Here is a 25,106-nt window from a genome sequence, read left to right on the forward strand (position 1 = left end):
GGTTCGGGCTGTAGTTGTGTTCAAAATTCCTATGGAAATTAACATGGAAAACACACTATTTTTTAACCCCTTTTTCTTGGCCCCTGCTTGATGGATCACCCTGAAACTTACCAAGCACAACTAGAAATTCTTGGAATACTTTCTTTAGAACATTTTGTGAAAATTCGTCAAAAATTGCTTTTCATATGGAATTATTCTCCTAACTATAACTGACTACTGGCAATTGTCGGTAGGTAAGTAGGCAAAAAAAGAAAAAAAGTGTATATATATATATATATATAATTTTGTCTCATGGCCCGGCGGGCTCATGCACAATGAGGCTGGAAAGTCAAAAGGGACTCGAGGAAGCCCTATGACAGATCTCCAAACAAGGACTTTAAAATTCAGACACTTCGCACCTGTTGCTTCATATCAAATGCCCACAGGAGCTTACAACTATCGGGCTCTCCCCAGGCAACACTTACCCAATAATACTGCACTCTGGGAGCTGTAGTCTTGGTGAAGTTACAGTGGAGTTGCCACTATGTGACCGGAGGTCAAGCGGATAACCACCAATGGGAGAGAGCCTGGACATTCACAGGTAGGGGTGGAGCAGTACCTTGCAATCAACGGCATCCGAAGAAGGCCGTAAGGCCGAAATGCATTATGCCCGAGCTGTCCTATTAAAGGTCTTCCAGCGTGTCCCCCGAGTGACCTCTACTTGTATGGAGAGGCGTGATTTGGTCATATATATATATATATATTCACTTAAAAAACCATAGGTTTCACACATGTTATAGTTAGGAATTAGCATTTAAAAAACCTTGCAAATTCACTTAAAAAACTATAGGTTTCACACAGGTAATAGTTAGGTGGATATTTCTCTCGTAAAAAACCAATGAAATTCCCCCGTTATAGTTAGTTCAGATAACTATAACTCGCGCGCCCGCAATCCACTGCCGATGACGTCACATATTACATCACTCAAGACATGGTCAGTGGCATCACTCATGACATCACAGATGACATCATCCTTGTGATAGAGTGGCGGTCGCACGAGTTATAGTTATCTGAACTAACTATAACGGGGGAATTTCATTGGTTTTTTACGAGAGAAATATCCACCTAACTATAACCTGTGTGAAACCTATGGTTTTTTAAGTGAATTTGCAAGGTTTTTTAAATGCTAATTCCTAACTATAACGTGTGTGAAACCTATGGTTTTTTAAGTGAATTTGTACGGTTTATTTCAATGCTAAGTTATGTATTTCTTAATAAATTTTTGTTTTTAATTTTTTTTACCGTGCGCGCACCATGCGCGCACCCCGGTAGTTGTTAAAAAAAAACCTGAAATGTTTTTTTCCCCCTGGGGGGTCCTTCTGTAACCCCCAGACAAAGGCTAGGGGGTCAGGAACTCTCTTCCCTGCCCCCTTTTCACGTTTTCCTCCTTTTTTCCCCCTTTCCTTTTCAGTGCGAGAGACAAAATGGTGGCCGACACTTCCTGATTTCGACCGATTCGAATGTTGACTGACATCTAACAACCAATCAGAATTTCGCTCGCGCACGGCACCCTGCGCGCACGGTGCGCGCGTATAGATATTTATATGCTTTTAAATGCTATTTTCTCTGGAAATACTGAACAGATTGACACCAGACCTGCAAAAGGCACTTCCCTGACCTGAGGACTACCTCTCTGCCAAATTTCAAGTAATTCTGTTCAGCCGTTCGGGCTGTACCTTCGACTAAAGGTCCTATGGGAAAATGCATGGGGAAAACGCGTTTTGGGACCCCCCTTTTTTCTCGGCCCCCGCTTGACGAATCACCCCGAGACTTTCAGGGTAGGAGCTGAGCGGAGCGCCCCATTAGTTTTGAAAATTTCACGAAGATTCGTCAACCGGCGCCAAAGTTATTCAAAATAGAATTTTCAGATTTCCTATGGAAACACGGTCCTAACTATAACTATCTACTGGCGACTGCCAGTAGATAATATATGTATATATATATATATATATATATATATATATATATATATATATATATTCAATGAAAAAAACATAGGTTTCATGCACGTTATAGTTAGGAATTGGCATTTTAAAAATCTTAGATATTCACTGAAAAAAACATAGGTTTCCGGGGTGTTATAGTTAGCTGGACATTTCCCTCATACAAAACCCTAGAAATTCCCCCGTTATAGTTAGTTCAGCTAACTATAACTCACGCGCCCCCGCAATGCACTGCTGATGACGTCACATATTACATCACTCATGACATGGTCAGTGATATCACTGATGACATCTCAAATGACATCACTGATGACATCACTGATGACATCATTCAGTGAGTCTGTGTTCCTGTAAAGTTTTAATATGTTTAATATATATAGGGAAAGGCCTATGGAAGAATGAGTGGGTGTATAAGTGTGTGAATGGATGATTTTCTAGGTGCGTGCCTAACTCTATAAGTGAGTCATTAAATTTATCTTACTGCAGACTAGTGACTAAACTGTATGAATGTCTGTATCTGTCTGTCTGTTGGTGTATAATTGGCTGCATGGTTTTGTGAATAGCAATATGAGTGTCTATATGGGTTATTGATTGGTTGTCTGAGTATCTGTATGGGCGCCTGAGTGTTTGTGTGGGTAGGGTGTGTGTAACTCTGTGGATAGATGTGTGAGTGGGTGATTCTATGGGTGCATGGTTTTTAGAGTGCATCTTTGATGGACTGTATGGTTGGGTGAGTGTATGTATGGGTGTGTTAGTGATTGAATGTATATCTCAGTGGTACATGTGTGAGTAACTACATATGTGAAAGGCAGGGTATATGTGTGTAAGAGTATATAACTGGGTATATGTGAGAGTGTGTAATTGTGAGAGTGGCTGTATGGATGAGTGTGTGCTTGTATCAGTAATTGTATTAGAGCATAAGAATGTGCTGGTATTTTTATGAGTAAGTGAGCTTTTGTGTGTATAACTGTATAGGTGAGTAAATTGGAGTGTGATTAATTATTTGCATGATTGACTAGGTGTGTGAGTATGTCTATGGATGATTGGCGGTGTCTGAGTGTCTATATAGGTGTATAAATTCATATGATAGTCCTGTGCTGAGTGACTGTGACTCTACAGGTGAGTGAGTGGAGGTGTGTGTAGACGTAAGAGTCAAAAAGTGGGTATGTAGTTATTGGTATTGGAGTATCTATGGTTTTGAGAATGGCCGTCTGAAATTTTGAGTCGGTATATCAAAGGTTATATTAGGGTGTGAGAAGATGCACTAATTTATTACATGGATGACGTCATCAGTGATGTCATCAGTTTTGTCATTTGAGATGTCATGAGTGATGTCATCAGTGATGTCACTGACCATGTCATGAGTGATGCAATATGTGACGTAATCAGCAGTGCATTGCGGGGGCGCACGAGTTATAGTTAGCTGAACTAACTATAACGGGGGAATTTCTAGGGTTTTGTACGAGGGAAATGTCCAGCTAACTATAACACCCCTGAAACCTACGTTTTTTTCAGTGAATTTCTAAGGTTTTTTAAATGCCAATTCCTAACTAAAACGTGCATGAAACCTATGGTTTTTTCAGTGAATTTCAAAGGTTTTTTAAATGCTAATTCCTATCTATAATTTATCTCTAAAGCTATGATGTTTAATGATTTTCATTGAATTTCTAAATTTTTCAATTTCAGTGTGTCAATTCCTTTAATTATGTTTTTTTAAATTCATTTTTATAACCTTTTTTTAAAACTTATTTTTTCTTTTAAAAATTACAAAATATTATTTGTTTTCTTGGGTTTAAAAAATAAATTGTTAATGTTTTAAAATATATTTTTATAATTTTTTAAAATATTTTTTAAACTATATTTGCTAAACTTTTTTTTTCTTTTTCCCCCCCATTTTTTTAGGATCCGCGCACCCTATGCGCACCCTTCTCGACCCCTACACGTAAGCATCCGCATACGGTAAGCGTTGGGTACGTGTTTGGTGCACGAGTGCATTGCGACCGGCATGCGACTCCAAGCCTGTACGCGACACGTACGATGCACGTTACGCGACGCTGGCACACTTCTGCGATGCGTCATGTGCGTGCAAGACACGGTGGGTGCGCGAATCCCGCGAAATATTAAACATTTAAAAAAACATATATATATGTATTTCATGTGAATATTAATTGAAGACAAACTGTAAACTACTCATAAAAGTAATATATTTTTTCATTTAATCCTATATTCTTTTTAAATTCAATTTCGCGGATGCGCGCAGAGTGCGTGCTGCGTAAGCGCACGGTGCGCGGATCCCATGTGACCTAATAAAAGAGATTTGATTGGTTCATTACACTTCCTGTTCTAACTATTGAAAGACCCAACCCATTTTAATCATTCTTCTTTGACCTTCTTTGGAGAAGCATCTCTTTGCAGAGAAGAAGCTTTTTTGACTAGGTTTTAACTTAGCTCAAAATTTTCTTAACAAACAATGGCTTCAGGGCAGCAGGCATCTCCTGGATCTCCTCATTCATCTGAGGATGATTTTTTTGGAAGAGCCACCACGCCCACCACGTTTTTCATCTGTGGTGTGGAAATTTTTCACATATCCAGAGGGACAAAACAAAGACCAATGCCACCTTGGTGACCTGCAAGATCTAACAGAGAGTGCTGTCTCGTGGGGATCCAAACAAAAAATATTCATGCGGAACTGCGAGCATGATGAAACATCTAAGGACCCTTCATCCAGTAAACCTTGCTCGGGAGGAATGCCGAAGGATGAGAGTCGTTCCTGCTCCTACGGATTCTTCACAGCCAAGCACTTCAAGAGTGCATCCTTCTGCACGAAATTTGGACATCCGTCCGCAGTTCCAATATTTGAAAGTGCTCTGCATAAAATGCAATGCTACTTTATGCTACGGGGAGCAGTCTATTGATCTGATCTGCCACAAGCAAGAATGTCACCATTGCTAGTTTTTTTTTTTTCCCCTGAAGTTCATTGTTTTGTTCCTCCAGTTCTGTTTTTTCCTTTTTTTTTCAAGAAAAAACCCCAAAATTAAAAAATTGTTCAAAAACACAAAAAAAAATATAAAAGAAAAAAGAAGAAAAAAAAAGTTCTTCTAAGAACTAACTTTCCTGGTTTAAAAAAGAGCCATATATTTGTTGGTGTGTGAAAGTTTAGATGAATGTGTGTCTAGTACGTAATTGACTGAATGAATGCATTAATAGCGTATGGTGAATGTATAAGTGCAGAACTATGAGGAAGTGCTGCAGCATCACACAGTAACCTCTTTAACTGCAGTGTGCTGTAGTACTTCCGAAGCACAGGGATGTAACATATGTACATAAATATGTTGCACATCTATGCTTCTCTCTGCACGGCTGCTTAAATTGCAGCCATGTGGTGACACAGGCACCCTTGCACCATAGTGGAAGGATATCTATGTCATGTGCTGTTTGTTTTTGTGTAGAAAGACACACCTTCCTGCACAAAAACAACCAGTAAACGCATTTTTCTCCTTCAATGTATGCTGAACATTTTAGCATGCATTGAAGATTTAAAAATGAGAAGAAAAGAAAACAATTCTCCTTGTTGTGCTTTCGTACACCAATTAGAGAATGGTGCAGCATTCACACACATATCAAAATTTATGATTTCTGATAAATCTGGAGATGTGTCTTGTTCTATGAGTATTCAGTGCAATCATGCACAACAACACTTATAGAACAACCTTTCAATGCAAAGTGGTGTGTATGATGAGGTTGTATTTACATGGAGTAGAAAAAGTACACAGAGCGCCTTTTCCTCTCTTTGTAAATATGAAAGAGTGTCTTGTGCAATAACTATGTTACAAAAAGTGACATTTTTCTGTTTTAAAATTGCTTCCAAATGATAGAACGTAAGCACAGAGTTTTCTCTGCAAAGATGCTCAAACAAGAATGATTGAAATGATTGCGGTCCTTCAGTAGGTACAATGGGAAATATTATGAACCACTCAAATCTGTTTTTTTGGAGGTCATATATTATCCGGTAACAGAGAGATTTCAAAACTACATCGGTATAAACAGAGTGTTTTTAAAAACGTGTTCAATCTTTGTAGGTTCTTTCAGATCTGCCCATTCTGCATATTAATACTTAGTTAAACTTACCTTCACAGTAATAGAAATTAAAAATGGTATACATTTTTTTCAGATTTTTTTTGGCAATGTAAATTGATGTAAACTGCTTATTTTAGAATTAGGATCTGTAAAAAAAGAGAAAAAATAGTTATAACATGTAATAATAAATTTTTTACAACACAGCATAATTTCAACAAAGTAATTTGTTTGCCTTTTTTGCTGTTCTCAGAATATATTGAATTTCACTAGAAATAGTGATTTCAATCGTACTCATCCCTTAACAGCGGGCAAAAAAAAACCAATCAAAAAGATTGTTTAAAAAAACCCAACATGCTATTCTCAGTAAAATACCACAAGATACAAATCACACATATATGAAATGCTTATGTATAACAACATTTTATAATTTTAACTTATAAAAACTGTAAATGTTGTCGCTTAAAAATATTCACCGAGTCAATGAGCACAAAATAGTCCATTATTCAAACATATACCTTTCGTTGAGGCCAAATGGTATTCTAGCACTCCTTTTTATGTAAATTGTCCAATGGTAGTCCTATTAAATTATAATAATAAATTCCTCAGAGAATGAATTATCTTCCTAATACTTTGACTTTAAAAATATTAGGTAGGAATTAAGTAATTCCCTAGGCAAATGTTGTTTAAAAACCAACTGGGAATCATTACAAAGTGTCCAGCCTTTCTCACATTTTAGATAGGCAGTGTAATGTCCAGATGTGGTGGAAGGACCATCATGGAAAATTATTGCAATTGCTACAAAAGTCCTTCCTGTTATTGATAGTTGTGTTGCTACAAACTGCTTTATTAAAGTATCCATTTTTCTTCCATCAGCTGTACAACGTTGCATCATTAAAATGATGTATTTTCCATATTTTGTTAAAAATAATGTAGATAACATTTTTGATTTACATTGGCTACACCCCATGTTTTGATTTGCACCTTTAACTAATTTATTGAAAGACACTGATTTACAGTCTGGTAAAGTTAAATACAGAAATCTTTCAGTGTCTACATTAGTGGTACATGTATACATGCAATTTTCACAATGATGTTCCCATTTGTAAGAAAGGCCAAAAACATTTTCTATTTCTACACCTTCATTTTCAAAAATGGTAAGCATATACATTAAAAATTCCTGAGCATCTTGTTGGATATTTTGTGTAAATTGTGTAGAACCAGAACACACATCCAAAAGATTCCGAACATCTGAAACAGATTGTATTTTACTTGTATCTGTTGTCAATTTTTCATAAACAGAATGCAACAGAGAACAAAATCTTTTTTGCCGATTCTGCATAATTTGTTCTTGCAAACCTTCAAGATAAAAAACAACATTGACCACTACATTAGCATAGCAGTTGACACCTGAACTATTTTCGAACTGATAACCAACAACCTCTTCAACAGTGTCCAATTTCTTTTTACTTGCAATCACAACATTATCTTGTTCTTTTACCTTCTCGACACCTTCTGAACAGATATTCTCAAACCTTCTTTTTCGACCAATCATACGCTTTTCAAATACAGGATATTTACCTAAATTTGGAGCATACACCCTTCTTAACCTATTACACTCTTTTACACAGTTTGCATCTGCAGTAACCTTTGTCTCATCAAAAGCAATCAAAAACAAACCAGATAATGTTCTGACTCGCGACAAAGCAACATATGGCATACCCTCTTTAAATACAGTAGATCCAATGTTCAACAATGCACTGTCTACACTTAATCCTTGAGATTTATGAATAGTCATGCATTTGCCAGAGAAAATGGAAATTGTTTCCTATGGACATATAAATCTTTAACAAGCAAAAAACGAACTGAACAAAGACCAATTTCTTTAACATCTTCAATCTGATCAAATTTAATTTTAAAAAATTAAATTCCATCTTTTTTCTGATAAGTAACAAACTCCACCACTTTACCCATTGCGCCATTAACTAACCCTTTTTCGACATCCAAATTACGCCTTAAAATTACCCAACAGTTTACACACGCATATAGTGTCTTTTCTAAACCAGCTGTTTTAGATATTTTTTTCTAAAGAATCCAATTTTGTATTCAACTTTCCCGTCAAAGTAATAGTGATTCCTTCATGCTCTATTTTATCGATGGCTTCCATTTTTATAATTTCTTCATTTTCCAGTTTCAACAGTTCTTCGTTGAATATGGAACACTCGTGCAGTGTTGGCATTAAACAGATCACTGATTTATTTTCAGCAATTTTCATGTACACTTTTGCAGGAACTACATTTTCATTTGGAAAGACATTGCAAAGTAATCGACTTTCCAAAGCTTGTTTGCCATGTTTTGTAAGAATTCAAATTCTTATATCTTGAAGAATACTTCCATATTCAGTATCATTTGCCTGTCGCATATTTGTTGTCAGTTCTTTGTATTCAAAATTAGTTCAAATGTTCACATTACAAACACTACCAAGAGACTTTCTGGTATCTTTATGTGCAAGTGTTTTAAATACCGGTTGTCCTTTTACCGGAGTCAGTTGCAATAGATCTCCAAAAACTATGATGTGTTTTCCTCAAAATAACACGTCATACTCTGTTTTAAGAATTTGCTGCATTCTTAAATGCACAAAGGCAAGCATCAAGTTTGAGACCATGCTCACCTCATCAATAATGAGAAGTTTCATTTTCTTCAAGACTCTTGAAACTTCACAACAAGCTTCTCCAGATAGCTTGTGGTATTCCAATTTGTTCTCATGCTCTACTGGTAGCATTAGTAAACAATGTAAATTAATTCCTTTAATGTTATGTGCTGCCAACCCAGTTGGAGCAGTGACAACACAAGACAAATGCGACGCAGTTGTTTTTTGCAGATAACTTGTAATTACTTTAATTAAGAAACTTTTTCCTGTTCCAGCTTGACCACTCACATTCGGATAGGTTGAAATGATGTACATGAGCAGCCTTTCTTTTCATGAAGTAATCCATGGTCAATCTGCTCTTTCACTTGTTGATATATTTGTTTCTGTTCAACATTTAGTTGTTCTTCCAAGTTTCCTGACTGTATTACATCTTCTTGAGCTTGATACATTGTTTTTTCCACCTCATTCATGGCAGTTGCTGCTTCATTTTCAACAATTGGTTGTCCAAGTGGATCTTGGCTGTCTTGAGAACTGTCTCTAGCAATCTCAGCTGCAATTGTAGCTTCTTGATCAATTTCATCATTCAACATTTTCACATAATTTGCAAAAGCACTGCATTGTATGCTATCTTTACAAGCATTAAATTAATCTTCATAGCTCTGAAAATCTCCAAGTAATTCCAGTTCTGAACGCCATGGTTTGAACATTTGCAAAAGGGCTAAATAGTAAAATTCCCTTTTTTCAGCAGTGTCGCAACTCAATTTCCTGTGATTAATTAAATTTCCTTTGCTTTGTTTCACCAGACATCCTTTGGAACCAATCACTGCATATTTTCCATCATTGATCTCTGTAGTATTCCGTTTAAAAGTGTAGTTTTGCAGCACTTCATAGAGACACATGTTCTCAAGATGATGACTTCTGTTTGGGTAATATGTGTTCAACATATTCGTTTTCAAAATATCTGTACTTTCTGGTTCTTTTTCTGCTAAATATTCAATTTCTTGAACAGATTTCAGTACCCGATTTCGCATTCCTGCAAGACCTAGACTCACCCAAATGATTCTTCTACTTTTGGAATATAGACTTGCAGATGATAACAGATCTGAACATTCATATGCTCCAATTTCATATTCAAACTGAAACTGTATAATTTCTTACTTAGAGTCTTCTCGTGAGAAATCTCTTCCCACATTTCTTTCAATTCCGTCTTTTCTGATTTAGTAATGTAGGACGTTACATATCGTGCAACAGCAATGGAATTGTCCGCAAAATACTGAATATCCATGTTAGCATTCCACATGGATAAAATAACTGGATTGTAGTCATTTATGTATTTTGATTCTTCACTTCTTCTTAAGTTGTAGGTATTTTTGGGAGACTTTCTTGTGATGGTATGTCGCATAGCTGACATAAAACTGTTCACTCTTCCTTTGGATAATACAGGACATGGAAATCCAAAACGACATTTGGTATAGAACTTATCCTTTGACTTGTACTTTCGTCAACAGTATTTTCCACTTCGATGGCTTTGGAATCGTAAGACTTGTTGTTTTAAGTTTTTATGTTCTCTGCTATTGGGTACAGCACCTGTGGCATCATCTTCAATGAAAGTCAAAACAGTTTCATCTGAATCTGTTCCAAATTTGGGGGTGTCCTTGATCCATAACAACATATGTATATGAGGAGCACCTCTTGCTTGATACTCCTTTCTCCAAAAGAAATCCACAACTTGTCCAAGAGAAGGATTCTTTTTATTGCAGATGAAAGACATCATAGCTTCAAATCTATGATTAAAATATCTGCATACATTAACAGGATCCAATGAGCACAATTCTCTAGGTGTCTTGTATTCAATATATTTTATATTGGAATTTGCCTCTCGAAGAAATTCAAGTAAATCACCCCAAGCATACTCAGCACAGCTTAGTGTAACAAACCATGTAGGAGTTCCCAAGTTCCGTAGCATACATTTCAGTTCTCCATGACGACGGTACCAATATTCATTAGTCCCACGCTGACATGCCATCAGATTAATCAACTGAGATTCTAAATGATTATCTCTCTGATGCACTTTATCCATAAAATCCTTTGCAGTTACATTTTGCAGATGCATTCCAGTTTTTAAAATGTGATTTACTGCATATGAAAGTCCAGACAAGTCACTTTCAAACAGAAGATGAAACATATAAGGGATACATTGTCGAAATCTTGGATCTTCTGCATATAATCTTATTGTCCGATATTCAGATGCAGGAATCTGCACAGGACGTTCATCATATCGTCCACCTTTTCCTGTTGGAAACAACTGCGGGAAACAACGAGCTTCCAAGCTCTCTTCCCATACACTCATGGGGCTTCCTGTTGCTTTTTTCATTTGGAACAACTCAATCGTATTCCCCATCACCTCTTTGGAATGAAGTGGATGTACACTGTAATGTTCATAGATTTCTTCACATCTGGACATGTCCACTTTTTCAATTTGTCCACTTAATGTTTCAGTATCTTCTGCTAAATCTATTTCTTCTTCTCCTACAAACACATTTCTATAGTACTCATTATTTTTTAACAGATACAATGATGCCTTTTGCACTTTTCTAACATCCACTAACTCTTGCCAGATTTTCTTATTCTTTGTAGGAACACCATTAACTAGAATGTTTAGTGGCTCATTTTCTGCATGGTCTACACCAATAGTTTCAATATGTCTCCTTAAATCTAACGGTAAAAACACAACTCTTCCTTTCAATCCTCTTTGCAACTCTGATGGAGGTAATTTACCTGTTTTAGTCTCCATACGAACAATAGCCTGAAACGCGTAAACACATTGAATGAGAATTGACTCATACGTATTTAAATCTATCAGCTCTGGAGGAATAGCAACCAACTCTAGATTATTATGAACAGCTCTAGCATTTGCAAATACGCTGCTCAGATCCCAAATCAAAACAATCCTCTACCAACAAATAAGTTGCAAATTCCATCCACTTATCATTATCTTCTATTTCAGTTTTTAAATACAGATTGACACCCCTAGTCTGATTTTTATAGTGAGTTCGCCGACAACAAATACAAGAAACATTTGGTCTTTCACCGGAAATTACCTTAAACTTTGTGATTTCATCCTCAAATTTTTTTGTAATTACGGGTTCTACATTGTCTTCAACATTTTGTTCTACTAATGTGTCAGTTTCTGCACTCTCTTGCTGAGGACTAAAGTAACAAAACTCAATATCATCACAAACCTTCTTCATATCTGATACTGAGCCACGCAAAAGAGCAGTGTTCAACTCATTTAACTTTAGTGCTGGACTTTTCGCATAATACAATCTTCTCACTAACTTCCTCATTTGAGTATGATGTACTACCAGCATCCTGAAATGGTGAAAAACACTTTGACAAACTTTCCTAGAAAGACAAGCCAGAGAATGACCTTGCAAACCAGTATTTTTTCTCACTCTGCAAGGTTCTAGTCCTTGCAACACCTTAATCTTTTGTTTTTCACTTTTTTTTTACTATATGCTCTTAAAAAACTACATAATTTATCAACAGATTCCTGTTGTACACTACAAATACTACTGCAATCCCAAGTATACACAGGGTGTTTAGGACGTCTCCCTAGAACTTCATCAGCTATCACTTCTTCTGCATTTCTTTCAAACATTATCTCTTTCTCAATTGTGCATCCATCTCTAACTTCATAACCTCTACCACTGGTGTCAACTGCAAACAGTAATTTTTTGCTCTGTAAATAACTCTCTTCATTAAAGAAAGGCTCTGAACTGGAACTGTGTTTCCATTCTCCCAAAAAAACTTCACAAAAATGTTTTCTATTAATTACTCTTTTCCCTCTACTTTTGGCTTTCATTAAATGGATTGGTTTATCTAGTGATCGAATTCTGTTTAATACTCAAATGAATAGTTTTCTTTTTACTTCAAAAGCCTTTTCCACAATCTTTTCAATATGCTTCTTCTTTTTATAAAATAGAGCTCTCTTTTTATATTTCTTCACATCTTTCAGCAAATTATGTACTACTCTCTTGTAAAAAATTTTTGGGCGTAATTCCTTATACGGATTTTGCCTTCTTTTAGCATACTTTGTCTCCTTTGACTGAACATTTGTTTTTTTGCTCTTCCTCTTATTTTGATTTTTTTTTCTAGTTGAAACATTCTCAGTGGTTTCAGCATTCTGTACATTCTGTTTGCTCCTACAAACATTTTAAATAAATTGCTTTGTGATCTTACCAGAAGATTTTTTCTTTTCAGCCACATTATCTTGTACATTCAATACTCGTGGTTGATGTTTCTTCAAGTAATTCTCCTGTCTCTGTTTTTTTCTTTTTCTTTTTTTTTCAGGCATGATTTCTCTATTTTAACGTTGAAAAACAGTATCTGTAAAAAAGAATCACAAATAAAAGTATATTAATAACTTTCAAATTTATACTATTCTATTACTGTAGAAACACATTTTAAATAAAAACTGACTAAGAAACTATAGCCCTGAAGCACAAGTGTGACGATGGTTAAACAACTACATACATAGTGCATACTACTTTGAAGCAGTTCATGCCCTAAAGCCTACCTCACTAAAAGACTACATGCTAACTGACTGAATGATTACAATACTATAAGGAGACACACTGGGTGAGTGACAGGGTGTTTCCTAGAAGTGTATGAATACTGATATGGATATTGATCATGTGAAAGACAAGTGTGTAGGTGATTAGAGACCTACATGTATAGTGGACACATGTTTAAATCCATCCATATGTTAAGGCCTGTCTTAGTCCAATAGTACTTGGATACTGACTGAATGATTAGAGTACTGCAAGGAGAGTGCCTGGGTGAATTTATAAGTGTTCGGGTTTTGGCACAGTGAATGGATTAGTCCATGGTGCTAAATGGGTCACTAGAGGACTGCAAGGGGAGTGACAGGGTGTTTGCTAGAAGTGTATGAATACTGACTAGGGAATTGAAGGTGTGAAAGACAAGTGTGTAGTTGGTTAGAGGACTGCATGCATACTGGATAGGCGTTGAAGCAATTCATGTGCTAAGGTGTGGCTCACTGCATGAGTACTTGGGTACTGACTGAATGATTAGAGTACTGCAAGGAGAGTGCCTGGGTGAATGTATAAGTGGTTGGCTTTCGGCGCAGTGAATGGATTAGTACATGGTGCTGAACGGGTCACTGGAGAAGTATAAGGAGAGTGACAGAGTGTTTGTGGGAACTGTATGAATACTGTCTGGGATATTGAAGGTGTGAAAGACAAGTATGTAGGTGGCTAGAGACCTACATCCATAGTGGATAGACATTTGAAACAGTCCATAGAGTAACACTTGGATCACTGCAAAACTACTTGAGTACTGACTGAATGATTAGAGTACTACAAAAAGAGTGACTCGGTGAATCTTTTTAAGATTTTGGATTCTAGTGCAGTGAATAGGTTAGTACTTACTGCCAAATAAGTCAGTGGAGGTGTGCAATTAAAGTGACAGAGTGTTTATTGGAGTTTATTGATACTGACAGAGAAATTGAAGGTCTGAAAGGCAATTGTGTTGGTAGTTAGAGGCCTCAATGCATTCTGGAAACACGTTTGAATCAATCCATCTGCTAAGGCCTGCCCCACTCCATTAGTAGTTATGTACTGACTGAATGATTAGACTATTGCAAGAAGCGTACCTGGGTGAATGTACAAGTGTTTCAGTTTTGGCGCAGTGAATGCATTACTACATGGTGCTGAATAAGTCACTGGAACACTGCAAGTGGAGTGACAGGATGTTTGCTGAAAGTACATGGATACTGACTGGGGAATTGAAGCTGTTAAAGACAAGTGTATAGTATGTTAGAAGACTGCATGCATACTGCATAGACATTTGTAGCCCTCTATGTGGTTATGCATGGTTCACTACATGAGTACCTGGAAACTGACTGAATCATTAGACTACTGCTAGGAGAGTGCCTGGGTAAAACTTTTACGTTTTTCAGTTTTGGCGCAGTAAAAAGATTAGTACATGTACTGGATCGGTCACTGGATGAGTGCAAGATGAGTGACAGGATGTTTATTGAAGTATATAGATACTGACTAGTTAATTAAAGAAGTGAAAGACAAGTGTGTAGGTGACTAGAGGCCTGTATGCATACTGGATAGGGGTTTGAAGCAGTCCATGTTGTAAAGCCTGGCTCGCTGCATGAGTACTTGGATACTGACTGAATGATGAGAGTACTGCAAAGAGAATGCCTGAGTGAATTTATAAGTGTTTGGGTTTTGGCGAAGCGAATGGTTTAGTATATGCTGCTGAATGGGTCACTAGAGGAGTACATGATGAGTGACAGGGTGTTTGATTGAAGTGTATGGATACTGACTGTGGAATTAAAGGTGTGAAAGAGAACTGTGTAGATGGTTAGAGAACTGCATGCATAGTGGATAAACATTTGAATCAATGTATGTGCTAAGGCCTGCCTCACTCCATTACTACTTGAATATTAACTGAATGTTTACAGTATTGCAAGGACTGTTCCTGGGTGAATACATAAGCAATGACTATATGTGAATCAACATATAGGAAACTTCTACAAATAAAGTGAGGTAATATACAAACAATATCAAAAACAGTCAACAAATATAAAATTATGTTATCGCATTGACCAAGTATGACCCCAAGAAAACTAAATAGTTTTTTATGTTTATTTATTACTTATTATTTTATACATTTTCATATTGAATTATTTCATTTTTACTCAAGAAGTCTTGTTTTATACAGTTTCTGTCCTGAGTAACATATCATTGCATATTTGGTCAAATAATTACATTACAATACACATCAAACACATACGATTAATGTTGAGCATGGCTCTATTAAGTCTACGCGCGTTTCGGCGTTCAGCCTTCCTCAGGTAGCCATGGTTTCTTAGCTCCTATAACATAATAGAAAAAGGAAACCAACTATAATTGTTTGTATATACCAAATAACTAAAGTGCACAATTTATCAAAAAACTACACAAATCCTATTAATCTGTACATTATTTACATATTATTTACACATAAAAAACAATCTATCTCCAATTATATTAACAAATCCATAATGTGTTTATGAGTCATACTGTATGACCCATAACTGATGCATTTGTAGCTCTATGTCCGCCTATAGGTCTTTTCCCTTTTCTGAAATTCTAGGGTTTGTCCATGAAAAAATCCCAGACCTCTTGGACAAAGCTAAAACATCGAGAATAAATACAAGGTGAATAGACTGCTAAATCTATGGCGAGGGTACCCAAGAAACCATACAGATATCCACGGCACAAGTTACCATATTTAGCAGTCATAGACATAGAAAATGCCTACCTTCTTTATGTTGAGCTTGTGTTAACAATATGGATTTCTCTGATTGGGCTCAAGGTATGCAGCGTGATCCTTTCTATACTGTAGTTTAGCCACAATGTCACATAGCGTATCTATAAACGAAAAAGACCCCCACCAACCATGCTTAGTGTTGCTTATCCTCTTTAAATATAGTAACTCCATCTACATTTAGGCTAGAATTTATTCATGTCGCTTAGATACATTTGTAGCTGAGACTGCATAGAAATGCTACAATTGTTACCTCGAATCCTTGGATATACGACGTTCGAGGTTTCAGTTGCAATGGATACACTGTTCTTAATATTTCCTCGAGATATTGTATTCTTCCGTCTTATTGGCGGATATATCTAAGATCGCGTGGGTTCTGACGTGACTAATTGGATTGGGCAAATACGATACCGGTAACCCAGATATATCTAGAACACCGGAAACAACAAGAGCCAATGAGTATGTATGCCCTTAATTATAATAGGACCCATCATAAGACACACAAATAAATCATGTATTTCCACACTTACTGATGGTCAATGGTGCAGTCCAATTGTGTGCCGTCTAACCGCTCCCACGAGGTTTTTAGCGTTTAGTAGCCGACTCGTTTAGAGTGCTTTGGCCGCACCATCTAAAAAAAGGGCGCATACAGTTAATACTGCTCTATAACGATGTGGTATAAGTAAATGCCTACCCAAAGGAACTTTAAAATTAACGGACTGTCTAGAATTGTGGTCCTGCTCCACTTACCTAGTCCTGTTGATTTTCCGTCAAACTGATGTCGAATGCTTCAGGATAAGCGATCGAAGTAGAAACGGGACTGAGGCAGAGGGAATTCCCTAAACCTGTTGTTGATTGGTCAATTTCTATCAGCGTCATTTTGAAGCATCCAATGGCATGTATCGAGACATAAATGCCATTTGTTGTATTAAAGGAATACACACGCCAGCGACGTCTTATACTGTAATTCCTCCCATTTCACTATGGGGAGTAAAAACAAAATATTGAATTGATGACGTAGTACCCATTGCTATACTTATGGGTATTAGGGGTCTAAGGATAAAGGAATGTTAGTGTCCCAGCCTCAGCCAACTTAAAGGAAATTAGATGATAAGTGTATAGAATATCTTCATGTATCTTTCGTACTCATATCTATCACCCGAGGTTATATATGGCAATGCACATAATCTGTATGTAAAGCGTCCATCAATAGGGTAACTGTAATTTTTCTGGATAGTATGTGGAAAAAGGCCATTAGTTATTGTAGCGAATGGCTTGACTCCACGGAATCTCATTGTTAAGCCCTCTTTTATATGTGTCCAGAGAAAATATCCAATAGTCCTCTCTTCTTTTACGAATTTCAGTCCCTTGAGGTCCATTGGTATTAATCTTCTCTAGAATCAACCATCGAATATCCTCGGTGGTCTGGTTGAAGTCAATGAAATGTTGTACTAATGGCGCTTGCAATTTCTTCGTCCTGATCGCCGACCTGTGTTCTGTTAGTCGTGTTGTCATTGACCTAGATGTCTCACCTACATAGGTTTTGTTGCAGGGACACAAGACTGCATAGATTATGTTAGTTGTTTTACAGTTGGTCAAACTTTGTAGGTCTATTTTAACTCCATTAATAGAGTATTGTTTCATTTCCAATGCAAAATTACATGCAATGCAGGACATGCATTTAAAATTCCCCTTTAGGACAGGCAGTCCTCCAATGGTAGTCTGTATCCAGGTGGATGAAACCTGGGGCATCCGGGACCTTGTTATTAAATCTTTTAGATTTTTGTTTTTCCGGTATGCGAATATAGGTTTTGCTAGATGGTTTGAATCGTTTCTTGTGGCATTCAAAATATGCCAATTCGAGTTGACGATCTGGCGTATGATTTCATTCATTGTTGAATGTCGCATAATGAATACGAGGCGATCCTGTTGTTTACGAGTTTTTTTGCCAAGTAAACATTGGCGATCAAAGTAACGTGCCCTTTTGTAGGAGTCACGGACCAATCTTCTGGGATAGCCTCTCGCTAAGAATTTGGCTTTCATGACCACAGACTGCTTGTCATAATCCATTAGATTTGTACAGCTCCTCCGGAGACGGAGGAACTGTCCAAAAGGAATGGTAGTTTTTTGAGCCTTGGGGTGGTAGCTGGAAAAGTGTAACAACGTGTTACATGCAGTGGGCTTCGTGAATAAGTCCACTGAAAGCTGTTGTTCATTAGCTTTGATAACAACATCGAGAAATTCTACATTATGCTTATCACTCGTTGCTACAAAGTTGATATTGGTATCACAGAGATTGAGCCACAAAACAAATTCCGCCAGATCTTCCTCGGTTCCATTCCAAATGTAGAAAACATCGTCTATGTATCTAGACCAGCTGGTAATAGATTCACTAAATGGAGCAACATCGTTATAGATATACTTGTGTTCATAGTGCGCCATGAAAATGTTCGCCACTGTTGGGGCACATGACGCCCCCATACTGACTCCCTTAGTTTGTTGGTATAATGACCCATTGAATTCAAAGGTGTTTTCTTGGAGTATGATGTCTAAACATTCCAGAATGAAGTGGGCCGGGCAGTCTATGTCATAAGCTTCAATGAACCATTTCACGGCTTCTGATGCGGCTACCTGAGGCATGTTACTATACAGGGCCTCTATATCCATAGTGACCAAAAGTTGTGTGCCCTCATTGAAGTTTATCTGCTCCACTTTATTGATGATGTCTGTTGTGTCCCTTATATAAGATCTTATTCTGGGGACATACGGACGTAACATGGCATCGACATATTTAGACAGTGTTTCTGTGACCGACCCAATAGTTGTTACAATGGGCCTGTATGGTGGGTTGGTGGTACTCTTGTGGATTTTAGGAATCCCATATCTAGATTTAAGCCATTTTGGGTTTTACGACATTCAAATATTGCCACTCTTTTTCGCATATGATGCCATCGTCCAAAGCAGTGTTAGTCAAGTCCCTTAACATTTTAGATACCCTTTTGGTGGGATCAACACGTACGGGGGTGTAGTGATTTTTATTGGAAAGCATAGTGATCATATTTGTCACATATTGATCTGTTTCCATCAACACAATGCCCCCGCCCTTGTCACAGCCCTTAATAGTGATGTCTTTATTGTTCTTAAGGACAGATAGGGATTGGTGTTCTTCTCTAGAGAGATTGTATTTGGGCGCCGGAATGAATTTAGCGGCAGTAGTGACTTTGTTGAACACAACGTGTTCAAAAATAGCAATCTCTGGTCCCACCTGTTCAAGCGTTGGGACAAAAGTGGATGGAGGTGCCAGACCTGATTTATTCAATATAGGTAGTTCCAGATCGGTTCGTCCTTCAAAAAAGGCACGTAATCTAATCTTCCGAAAGAAAGAAATTAGATCCTGAAAAAGCTCAAACCTATTAGCTTTTGTGTGGGGAATGAAAGATAGACCTTTAGTTAGCACGGACTCTGTCTGACAATCAATTTTGTGTGTACTGAGATTAAAAATCGGTATTTGCTTTACTTGCGCCAGTATTGAGCATGTCTCGTTACCAGGACCTGAGGGCCGTCCTGATAAACATTCTGTCCCTGCGGATAGTTGTATGTTTGTTGATAGCTGCCCCGTGGATGTCGTGGGTATCTGGGGCGCCATCTGGTTCTCTGCGTCCCTCGCCTGGCTAAAAAACAATGGTTCAAGCATTAATGGATGAGATCCTAGAATTGGAAAATAAAATTAAAAAACAATCAGGCGATTGAAGAAGCCAAAAAGAAACTAGAAGAAGTAGAGACTGAAATGTCATCATATCATGACTATTTAATGAAACGAAAAACAGAAAAACTTAAAAAAGATGTAAGGTACACAAGCCAGGAAAAAATGTATCCATACCTGGCTGATAATTTCTATCAAGAACAACCGATAGAGGAAGATCAATTTCAACCCACATCAGATAGATTCGCTAAAAAAGTAGTCACGTTTTCAGACACGTCAGACTCGGAAGGTGAAAACTATAATCAATATCAAATCAATACTCCGGGGCGCCAAACCCCAGGGAGCAGTAGAGGTGAACGCCCCGGTTTTTTAGCCAGGGAGAGACGCAGAGAACCAGATGGCGCCCCAGATACCCACGACGTCAACGGGGCAGCTATCAACAAACATACAACTATCCGCAGGGACAGAATGTTCAGAATGTTTATCAGGACGACCCTCAGGTCCTGGTAACGAGACATGCTCAATACTGGCGCGAGTAAAGCAAATACCGATTTTTAATCTCAGTACACACAAAATTGATTGTCAGACAGAGTCCGTGCTAACTAAAGGTCTATCTTTCATTCCCCACACAAAAGCTAATAGGTTTGAGCTTTTTCAGGATCTAATTTCTTTCTTTCGGAAGATTAGATCACGTGCCTTTTTTGAAGGACGAACCGATCTGGAACTACCTATATTGACCAAATCAGGTCTGGCACCTCCATCCACTTTTGTCCCAACGCTTGAACAGGTGGGACCAGAGATTGCTATTTTTGAACACGTTGTGTTCAACAAAATCACTACTGCCGCTAAATTCATTCCGGCACCCAAATACAATCTCTCTAGAGAAGAACACCAAGCCCTATCTGTCCTTAGGAACAATAAAGACATCACTATTAAGGGCTGTGACAAGGGCGGGGGCATAGTGTTGATGGAAACAGATCAATATGTGACAAATATGATCACTATGCTTTCCAATAAAAATCACTACACCCCCGCAGGTGTTGATCCCACCAAAAGGGTATCTAAAATGATAAGGGACTTGACTAACACTGCTTTGGACGATGGCATCATATGCGAAAAAGAGTGGCAATATTTGAATGTCGTAAAACCCAAAATGGCTTTTATATATGGGATTCCTAAAATCCACAAGAGTACCACCAACCCACCATACAGGCCCATTGTAACAACTATTGGGTCGGTCACAGAAACAGTGTCTAAATATGTCGATGCCATGTTACGTCCGTATGTCCCCAGAATAAGATCTTATATAAGGGACACAACAGACATCATCAATAAAGTGGAGCAGATAAACTTCAATCAGGCCACACAACTTTTGGTCACTATGGATATAGAGGCCCTGTATAGTAACATCCCTCAGGTAGCCGCATCAGAAGCCGTGAAATGGTTCATTGAAGCTGATGACATAGACTGCCCGGCCCACTTCATTCTGGAATGTTTAGACATCATACTCCAAGAAAACACCTTTGAATTCAATGGGTCATTATACCAACAAACTAAGGGAGTCAGTATGGGGGCGTCATGTTCCCCAACAGTGGCGAACATTTTCATGGTGCACTATGAACACAAGTATATCTATAACGATGTTGCTCCATTTAGTGAATCTATTACCAGCTGGTCTAGATACATAGCCGATGTTTTCTACATTTGGAATGGAACCGAGGAAGATCTGGCGGAATTTGTTTCGTGGCTCAATCTCTGTGATACCAATATCAACTTTGTAGCAATGAGTGATAAGCATAATGTAGAATTTCTCGATGTTGTTATCAAAGCTAATGAACAACAGCTTTCAGTGGACTTATTCACGAAGCCCACTGCACGTAACACGTTGTTACACTTTTCCAGCTACCACCCCAAGGCTCAAAAAACTACCATTCCTTTTGGACAGTTCCTCCGTCTCCGGAGGAGCTGTACAAATCTAATGGATTATGACAAGCAGTCTGTGGTCATGAAAGCCAAATTCTTAGCGAGAGGCTATCCCAGAAGATTGGTCCGTGACTCCTACAAAAGGGCACGTTACTTTGATCGCCAATGTTTACTTGGCAAAAAAACTCCTAAACAACAGAATCGCCTCGTATTCATTACGCGACATTCAACAATGAATGAAATCATACGCCAGATCGTCAACTCGAATTGGCATATTTTGAATGCCACAAGAAACGATTCAAACCATCTAGCAAAACCTATGTTAGCATACCGGAAAAACAAAAATCTAAAAGATTTAATAACAAGGTCCCGGATGCCCCAGGTTTCATCCACCTGGATACAGACTACCATTGGAGGACTGCCTGTCCTAAAGGGAAATTTTAAATGCATGTCCTGCATTGCAAGTGAAACAATACTCTATTAATGGAGTTAAAATAGACCTACAAAGTTTGACCAACTGCAAAACAACTAACATAATCTATGCAGTCTTGTGTCCCTGCAACAAAACCTATGTAGGTGAGACATCTAGGTCAATGACAACACGACTAACAGAACACAGGTCGGCGATCAGGACGAAGAAATTGCAAGCGCCATTAGTACAACATTTCATTGACTTCAACCACACCACCGAGGATATTCGATGGTTGATTCTAGAGAAGATTAATACCAATGGACCTCAAGGGACTGAAATTCGTAAAAGAAGAGAGGTCTATTGGATATTTTCTCTGGACACATATAAAAGAGGGCTTAACAATGAGATTCCGTGGAGTCAAGCCATTCGCTACAATAACTAATGGCCTTTTTCCACATACTATCCAGAAAAATTACAGTCACCCTATTGATGGACGCTTTACATACAGATTATGTCCATTGCCATATATAACCTCGGGTGATAGATATGAGTACGAAAGATACATGAAGATATTCTATACACTTATCATCTAATTTCCTTTAAGTTGGCTGAGGCTGGGACACTAACATTCCTTTATCCTTAGACCCCTAATACCCATAAGTATAGCAATGGGTACTACGTCATCAATTCAATATTTTGTTTTTACTCCCCATAGTGAAATGGGAGGAATTACAGTATAAGACGTCGCTGGCGTGTGTATTCCTTTAATACAACAAATGGCATTTATGTCTCGATACATGCCATTGGATGCTTCAAAATGACGCTGATAGAAATTGACCAATCAACAACAGGTTTAGGGAATTCCCTCTGCCTCAGTCCCGTTTCTACTTCGATCGCTTATCCTGAAGCATTCGACATCAGTTTGACGGAAAATCAACAGGACTAGGTAAGTGGAGCAGGACCACAATTCTAGACAGTCCGTTAATTTTAAAGTTCCTTTGGGTAGGCATTTACTTATACCACATCGTTATAGAGCAGTATTAACTGTATGCGCCCTTTTTTTAGATGGTGCGGCCAAAGCACTCTAAACGAGTCGGCTACTAAACGCTAAAAACCTCGTGGGAGCGGTTAGACGGCACACAATTGGACTGCACCATTGACCATCAGTAAGTGTGGAAATACAGGATTTATTTGTGTGTCTTATGATGGGTCCTATTATAATTAAGGGCATACATACTCATTGGCTCTTGTTGCTTCCGGTGTTCTAGATATATCTGGGTTACCGGTATCGTATTTGCCCAATCCAATTAGTCACGTCAGAACCCACGCGATCTTAGATATATCCGCCAAAAAGACGGAAGAATACAATATCTCGAGGAAATATTAAGAACAGTGTATCCATTGCTACTGAAACCTCGAACGTCGTATATCCAAGGATTCGAGGTAACAATGGTAGCATTTCTATGCAGTCTCAGCTACAAATGTATCTAAGCGACATGAATAAATTCTAGCCTAAATGTAGATGGAGTTACTATATTTAAAGATGATAAGCAACACTAAGCATGGTTGGTGGGGGTCTTTTTCATTTATAGATACGCTATGTGACATTGTGGCTAAACTACAGTATAGAAAGGGTCACGCTGCATACCTTGAGCCCAATCAGAGAAATCCATATTGTTAACACAAGCTCAACATAAAGAAGGTAGGCAGTTTCTATGTCTATGACTGCTAAATATGGTAACTTATGCCGTGGATATCTGTATGGTTTCTTGGGTACCCTCGCCATAGATTTAGCAGTCTATTCACCTTGTATATATTCTCGATGTTTTAGCTTTGTCCAAGAGGTCTGGGATTTTTTCATGGACAAACCCTAGAATTTCAGAAAAGGGAAAAGACCTATAGGCGGACATAGAGCTACAAATGCATCAGTTATGGGTCATACGGTATGACTCATAAACACATTATGGATTTGTTAATATAGTTGGAGATAGATTGTTTTTATGTATAAATAGTATGTAAATAATGTACAGATTAATAGGATTTGTGTAGTTTTTTGATAAATCGTGCACTTTAGTTATTTGGTATATACAAATAATTATAGTTGGTTTCCTTTTTCTATTATGTTATAGGAGCTAAGAAACCATGGCTACCTGAGGAAGGCTGAACGCCGAAACGCGCGTAGACTTAATAGAGCCATGCTCAACATTAATCATATGTGTTTGATGTATATTGTAATGTAATTATTTGACCAAATATGCAATGATATGTTACTCAGGACAGAAACTGTATAAAACAAGACTTCTTGAGTAAAAATGAAATGATTCAATATGTAAATGTATAAAATAATAAGTAATAAATAAACATAAAAAAACTATTTAGTTTTCTTGGGGTCATACTTGGTCAATGCGATAACATAATTTTATATTTGTTGACTGTTTTTGATATTGTTTGTATATTACCTCACTTTATTTGTAGAAGTTTCCTATATGTTGATTAACATATATTTGCTTTAAACCCTGATATAGGAAACCTAATTAGGGGTACCCTTGTTATATTACAGTACATATGCAATGACTGCCTTCTAATTCTACCAAAACTTGAGAACAGGAACGTTTTTAAGCAGTTATGCGTATTCAAAGATATGAAGTACCCAAATGCTTCTCTCACAGTGGTTCCCAAATGCACACGGACTCACAGTGTGATTCTAGACGAGCAACACTATCCCTAGGAGTTTACCAACCTCATTAACTACTGTGGAAGGGGTAAGGGGACTGCACACAATCTACATATTTCAGTACTGCACTTTACTGTCAATGCCTGACTAATTTTATCAATGCATAAGCAATGACTAGCTTCTAATGCTACTAAAACTTGACAACATGACAGGTTTCAAAACAGTTATCTGTCAGCAAATACTTGATGTTACCAAATGCTTCTCTCACAGTGGTTCCCAAATTCACACAGACTCACAGTGTGATTCTAGACGAGCAATACTATCCCTAGAAGTTTACCAAA

This window comes from Triturus cristatus, chromosome 4_2 (genome assembly GCF_964204655.1).
Source record: "Triturus cristatus chromosome 4_2, aTriCri1.1, whole genome shotgun sequence".
NCBI lineage: Eukaryota > Metazoa > Chordata > Amphibia > Caudata > Salamandridae > Triturus > Triturus cristatus.